The sequence below is a fragment of the Patagioenas fasciata genome, chromosome W, assembly GCF_037038585.1.
Source record: "Patagioenas fasciata isolate bPatFas1 chromosome W, bPatFas1.hap1, whole genome shotgun sequence".
NCBI lineage: Eukaryota > Metazoa > Chordata > Aves > Columbiformes > Columbidae > Patagioenas > Patagioenas fasciata.
Genome location: NC_092559.1, coordinates 58,640,973 through 58,648,339, shown reverse-complemented (window position 1 = coordinate 58,648,339; position 7,367 = coordinate 58,640,973). Strand labels below are relative to the sequence as shown.

The following is a 7,367-nucleotide window of genomic DNA, read 5'->3' as shown; positions in this document are numbered from 1 at the left end:
AATAACTCATTTTCTCAGGTTCTTGACGATGAAACAGTTCTTGTTTAGGGGAATTAGGCAGTTCTTTGATTCTTATCCAGAATAAGCTCATCTATCCCTTCCCATGTATTCACCCAAAGAAAATGATTAAGATAAAAATGATGCTGCAAAGACATCACCCATCATTACCTGAAATATAACAAGGAAGAGATTCTTCTATTTGCTCTGGGCTGAATCTACTCTCTCCTGCAAGCGTTCTATTTGCTCTTCTAAAGGTCCATCTTCCCTATCACTACTTTGATCATCATCTTGATCACTTTCTGGCTGTAAGTAAAAACAAAACATGACTAACTAGAGATGTGACTACCTATGGGTTCTGCTAGTATAGAATCATAGAATGGTTTGAGTTGGAAGGGACCTTAAAGATCATCTAGTTCCAACCCTTCCACTAGTTCCACCACCTTCCACTAGACTGGGCTGCCCTATGCAACCTGGCCTTGAACACTTCCAGGGATGGGACATCCACAACTTCTCTGGGCAACCTGTTCCAGTGCCTCACCACCCTCATAGTGAAGTATCCACTGGAATGATAAACAGGCCTCTTGACTGACCAAACACAAAGTCTTCAGCACAACTGAAGCTGCTCTGTAGCCTTTCAAGTGCTATATGTTGAGGGCTGCTTACTTTATAAATACAACTAAAGAAGGAAAGTTGGAAAAAAAGAGAATGAGAAACTTAAGCTGAATCAATTTGAGACAACGCCAGGATGAAAAAGGCCTGGAAACAAACAAACAAACAAACCCCAAACAAACAGAAGAACCATGGCAGGTTGTACTGGGTCTGGCTCAGGTGGAGTTAATTTTCTTCATAGCAGCCCATATGGCAATTTTCCCTAAGTTGAATCTGTTTTGCCCAAACTGGCCAAAGGGATATTCCATACCATATGATGTCATGCTCAGTATATAAACTAGGGAAAAATTAACTGGGGGGGCTGTTTCTCAGGAACTGGCTGGGCATTGATCAGCAGGTGATGAGCAATTGCATTGTGCATCACTTGTTTTGTATATTCCTTTATCATTTTTATTTCAGTTATTAAACTGTTCTTATCTCAATCCACAAGTTTTCTCACTTTACTCTTCTGATCCTTTCCCCCATCCCAATGGGGGGGGGGGGGGGCGGTGAGCAAGCAGCTGCATGGTGCTGAGTTGCCGGCTGGGGTTAAACCACGACAGGGCGGCACTGTAGTGGGCATCTATCTGCTATAGGCTGCCCCATCAGGAAGAACAAGCAGATGAGGTCCTCTACAGACAGATAGGAACAGCCTTGCATTCACAGGCCCTGGTCCTCATGAGGGAATTCAACCACTCCAATATCTGCTGGAGGGACAACACAGAAGGGCATAAGCAACCCAGGAGGTTCCTGGAGTGCATCGACAACAACTTCCTCACCTAAGTGATAGAGGAGAGGTGCTCTGCTGGACCTCCTACTGACCAACAAGAAGGGGCTCGTTGGGGATGTGAAGGTCAAAGGCAGTCTTGGCTGCAGTGACCAAGAGATAGTGGAATTCAGGATCCTGAGGGGAGGGAGGAGGGTGAAAGGCAAGTTCATAACCCTGGACTTGAGAAGAGCAGACTCTGGCCTCTTCAGGGATCTGCTTGGAAGCATCCCATAGAATAAGGCCCTGGAGGAATGAGGAGCCCAAGAAAGCTGATTAATACTGGAGTATCACCTCCTTCAAGTTCAAGAGTGGTCCATCCCAATGAGAAGGAAGTTGGGCAAAAATGCCAGGAGACCTGTGTGGATGAACAATGAACTCTTGGTCAAACACAAACACAAAAAGGAAGTTGGAAGTAGAGACAGGTAACATAGGATGAATGCAGAGACATTGAGAATACAGGGATGACGTTAGAACAGCCAAAGCCCACTTGTAGTTGAATCTGACAAGGGGTATCAAAGACAACAAAAAGGGCTTCTGTAAGTACATACGTGGCAAAAGGAAGACTGGGGAAAATGTGGGCCCACTGCTGAATGAGACAGAGGACCTGGTGACACAGGACATGGAAAAGGTTGAGGTACTGAATGCTGTCTTTGCCTCAGTCTTTACTAGCAAGACCAACCTTCAGGAACCCCAGGCCCCAGAGAACAAGGGGAAAGTCTAGAGCAAGGAAGACATACCCTTGGTGGAAGAGGATAAGGTTAGGGAGTACTTAAGCAAAAAGGATGTACATAAGTGCATGGGCCCTGATGGGATGCACCCATGAGCACTGAGGAAGCAGGCAGATGTCATTGCAAGGCCACTTTGAATAACCTTTGAAAGATCATGGTGATTAGGAGAAGTGCCCAAAGACTGGAAGAAAGCAAATGTCCCTCCTATCTTCAAGAAGGAGGACCCAGGGAACTTCAGGCCAGTCAACCTCACCCTGGGACAGTAATGGAACAGCTAATCCTGGGAAAAACTTCCAGGTGCATGAAGAAAAAGACATTCATCAGGAGTAGTAAACATGGATTCACCAAGGGGCAGTCATGCTTGGTCGACCTGATAACCTTCTATGATTAAATGACTGGCCTGGCAGACAAGGGGATAGCAGGGGATATTGTCTACCTTGATTTCAGGAAGGTCTTTGACACTGTCTCCCATAAGATCTTCATAGAGAAGCTGTTGATGTATGGGCTGGATAAGCAGACAGTGAGGTTAATTGAAAACTATCTGAACAACCGGGCTCGAAGAGCACAAAGTCTAGTTGGAGGCCAGTAACTAGTGGTAGACCCTGGAGTCAATACTGGGTCCAGTCCTGTTCAACATTTTCATTAATGACCTGGATGATAAGGGAAGAGCAACTGACGTCATCTAGCTGGACTTATGTAAAGTATTTGACACTGTCCTGCACAACATCCTTGTCTCTAAATTGGAGAGATATGGTTTCAATGGATGGAACACTTGGTGGATAAGGAATTGTTTGGATGGCTGCACTCAAAGAGTTGCAGTCAACAGCCCAATATCCAACTGGAGACCAGTGACAAGTCACATTCCTCAGGGGTTGGTATTGGGACCAGCGCTGTTTAACATCTTTGTCAGCAACAGGGACAGTGGGTCTGAGGGCACCCTCAGTAAGTTTTCCAACAACAAGCTGTGTGGTGTGGTTGACATGTTGGAGGGAAGGAATGCCATCCAGAAGGACCTTGACAGACTTGAGAGATGGACCCATGCAAACCTCATGAAGTTCAACAAGGCCAAGTGAAAGGTCCTGCACATGGGTGAGGGTAATCCCAAGCCCAAATACAGGCTGGGTGGAGAATGGATTGAAAGCAGGCCTGAGGAGAAGGACTTGGGGGTGTTGGTTTATGAGAAGCTCAACACGACAGGTAATGTGTGCCTGCAGCCCAGGAAGCTGCATAAAAAGAAGCGTGACCAGCAAGTCGATGGAGGAGACTCTCCCCTTCTGCTCTGCTCTCATGAGACCCCACCTGGAACACTGTGTTCAGCTCTGGGGCCCCCAACATAAGAAGGAGATGGACCTGTTAAAGCAAGTCTAGAGGAGTGGTTGATGAGAAGCTCAACATGTGTCATGGTCCACTCGGTGATGGACTCGTGATGGTTCATTTACCTTGATCTCAGAGCACAAAATTAAGGCAACCAAAAAGCCAAGGGGTTATGATTCAATCAAACAGTGTTACTTTATTAATTTGCCCATAAAGCAGCATGCGATAGAGAGAGAGAATAAGAAAAAGAAAAGGGAAAAGAAACGGGGAAATAAAAAGTAAAGATGGGAAGTGAGGTTGCATTTACCACCAGTAATGCTTCAGAGGCATCCCTCTGGTCTCCGGTCCCGTAGAGTCCTGCCTGTCCTCCGTCGTGGTTCAGGATCCTCTGGTGCGAAGATCTCGACAGTGTCCATTCGGGAGTCATCTCTTATGCTTCTTCACCCCCCCCCCCCGCTCCCATTGTTTGAGGCCAGTCTCTGCCTTGATTTCGCAACCCAGGCTTAAACTGCGCAGGCTCGAAAGATTCACACTTTCTTTTGCCAACGCTTATGTGGTCTGCATTCAGGGGTCTTTCTCTGGTCCATTAGATGACCTCAGGACCCTTGGTGAGCTTCTGGGCATGCTCCTTTTCGTTGGCCATTGTTTGGGGGAGCAGGTGGGGACAGGTGTGACTGAGGTTGCAGGTGAGAACACGTCTTCTGGATGGCAGCTATTGTCCCTGGGTCAAAGAGGCCCTCATAACAATCACTTTCAGGAGACAGGGGCTGGTTTAGCCGAAGCAGCAGACAAAGTCCATACAGCAGCTATTGTAAGCAGCAGACCCCCGTATCGGAGAAACCAGTGCAACACAATGCTTCTCCTCGGGCCTCTCTCCAAGTCATTGTCCATGCCTTCTTTCTGTCAGAGCCTCATTTCTCTCAGTTCCTAATGGCAATGTTCAGGCAAATACTCCTCCATCTTCAGACCGACTCTCACACCACCCGATGACTGAACATTGTTATCTGGAGCTCACGGCAACAATGCATTCCTCAAAGGGAGACAGAAAGTAAGGAGGAAGAAAAAGGAAAGGAAAAGAAAAGTGATTTATCACGTGATTCGCTTTGTATCAATGAATTTAGGGATGTCTACATTGCAAGGTACACTAAACAAATTGTGGGCATTAATTACAGATGTCAAACGCGTCAAACACTTTACCATTTTCCAGTTTAAAACATACAATACAGCGGACAGAACAAAACCTATCAAAACTAATACAAAGAGAACAACTAAGGGGTGACACAACTTGTTCAGGATGCCTGTAGCAGTAGGTGACCACTCAAAAAAGCATGTCCCACCACTTATGTTCTGCATCTTTTTCTACTCTTCTCAACACACGGTGAATTTCTTCAGCATCGTGGTGAACAGTTATCAAGGTTTTCTGTCCATTTACTCGAACCTCTTCTGAGATCTTGATCAAGTCTTGGTGTTGCAACAATTGCTTTACCAATGTAAGATTCATCCCGATAGGTGTAGGCAGTAATTCAGGAATCGGTGTGTAATTAGATTGTGTAAGTTGATGAGATATAACTGATGCGAGATAAGAAAAATCACATCCATTAATTTTAACAAAATTGCAAACACAAAAATTTGAATGATTTCTAACATTTACCATCACTGTATCTACTAATATAGAGTTGCAAGCGGTCCTCAAGCACACACAACCTTTGCCAATATATACTAGTACCGTTTCTCAATTGTCAGGAAGAACCTCAAAGTGGCAAACATTCTGCTCAGTGTCCAGACAAATGTCTTGAGCACTGATTGTATTACTTTCTCAGATGAATCCTTGCTGTTCTCACACAATGCATGATTCTAAATTGACAGTTTGCCATTTTTCATCTATTTTTCGGGCCCATACTCTATGCTCGAAAGGATAGAGTATAGTTCCATTGTGGTTCAACCCTAATGCGATGATTGGGTAAATTATGTATATTGTAGCATTATGTATGGTTAACACAAAGGTCATGGCTGTGTTCATGATGGGATTATAGGTAAAGTTTACTAAAGTCCACCAGGATTGGAGTTCTCTCTCAAATTCAGTGGCGCTGTCCCAAACAATTTTCCGAATTTTGGTAGGGAAAGTGCCTTCTTCACCTTCCCTTCCCTTATGATGGAGGCAGCCACTGATTGCATCCACAGTTGTGCCTGGATACAACTGAGAGCCAAAGAAAGGTTATTTCAGACTACACCGAGTGCATCAATTATCAATTCATGATCTTTTACATTTACCTTTTCCCATTTTGGTAATAATTTGGATAACAGCCACTGGTAAGTTCCTAAAGCCAATAGGGAAGACCACAAGGGCATTTGCATTTTTGCTAAATCACTAGTTGTAGCAGCCAATTTGTTCATTAATATCTCTGAATCAATACCATTTAGAACTCCCAATCCTGTCCCCAACACACCAGTTAGGTCTCTCAGTGTTCTATTAGGAATTTGTTTCCTGAGCCAGATTGTCCACCCCTCGAAGGAGGTCCTTAAGAAAGGAGAGTAGGTTGGTTGAATCTCAGAAACGTTATTTTGCATTAACAACTCAACACGCTTGAGAGACCATTCTGGATTGAACAACATTTGTTGTTGGCCTATATTTTTGATCACATATGGTCCAATTTAAAAAATTTCTTGACTATGTACCACTATTGGTTGGGTGGTAGGTGTCACGACCTCTATCCTGAGTTCCCCTCAATGTTTGGTATTATTTTTACCACACATTACTTTATAAGTATATTGTATCACAGTCAAATTTAGACAACAATTTTGGCTTTGTTTTTTGCATGATATAGTAGAGCCATGTAGTCCAATTCCATAACTGTTTACTAGTTCGGTGAGGGACTCAGTAATCAGTCTGCGTTGCACGGAGAGGTCGTCACCCTGGACCACCATAAAAGAGGGTGAAGCTTTATTTTTTTCATTTAGTGTGAAAACGCTGTCTTGGTTGTGATAGGTTACTATTGCTACAAGTGTCATTAGGGGTTCAGAGACAGGATTTATTTTAAATTTGTAGTTCAGGCCTAGTAGTTCTGATCGGTTAGCATGATTGTTTCACCAATTACACACCACGCGGATGGTCCTTGTTAAAGTGAAGTTGTGCCAACAAACAGTTTCTTCATCCTTGCAGGATTTAGTAATCTCCACGTTGTAGGTACTTGGGTCCAAGGTGGTATTGTTGTAATTGCCGAGATTCTTTTGGCAACAACACAAAATGAGAGAATTTTGTTTATCACATTTCCACTCTGCAGGAGGACAGAGTTTTGCTGAGATGTTAGGATGAATTTGGGTTATCGAATTTAGATCTAAAAGGTTTCCAGTAACTGTAATTGAAGAGACTTTCTAATGGTTAGATCCTTCTACCTTTCTGCATCCTACTTTAATTTTTTCTCCAATTGTGCCATTCAGGACTCTAATCCAATCCTTCCTATCCCACTTCCATTCATTTAGGCGATACACTTCATCATCATGCATTACTACAGTAGCTAAACTTCGAAAGTGGTCTTTGGGATATGGTCCTAGAGAAGTAGTGTATCTAACAGTAGCTTCAGAGCAAGGTCATTTAGCATATTTTTGGTTATGAGTAGGTGAGAGGATGCAGAAAAGTATTAGTAGCCCAGTTATACTTTTGGTCATCTTGACAAACTAGGCCTTCAGATTTGATTCTTGGATGATTCGCGTTATTCTCTGTGTCCCTTGGAGTTCTCCTGCAAAAAGGAAAACAAACAGGGTTCGCCTCTTCGAGGCAAAAATAATTAAAATGATGGAATTATCCAGTGGGTATTTATCCGATGTTCCTTGCCCAGGGCATTGGAAGCTACCCATGAAATTGCGTTTAAAGGGGTTTTCAATACCAGTGGTACAATTCCCACAGTGGG

The 7,367-nt window shown here is 43.8% G+C and overlaps 1 pseudogene; it reads right to left on the bottom strand.

Annotated features, from left to right (window-relative positions):
* Positions 1-1,308: 1,308 nt before the first annotated feature.
* On the bottom strand, positions 1,309-6,111 carry LOC139826300 (uncharacterized; annotated as a pseudogene).
* Positions 6,112-7,367: the final 1,256 nt, after the last annotated feature.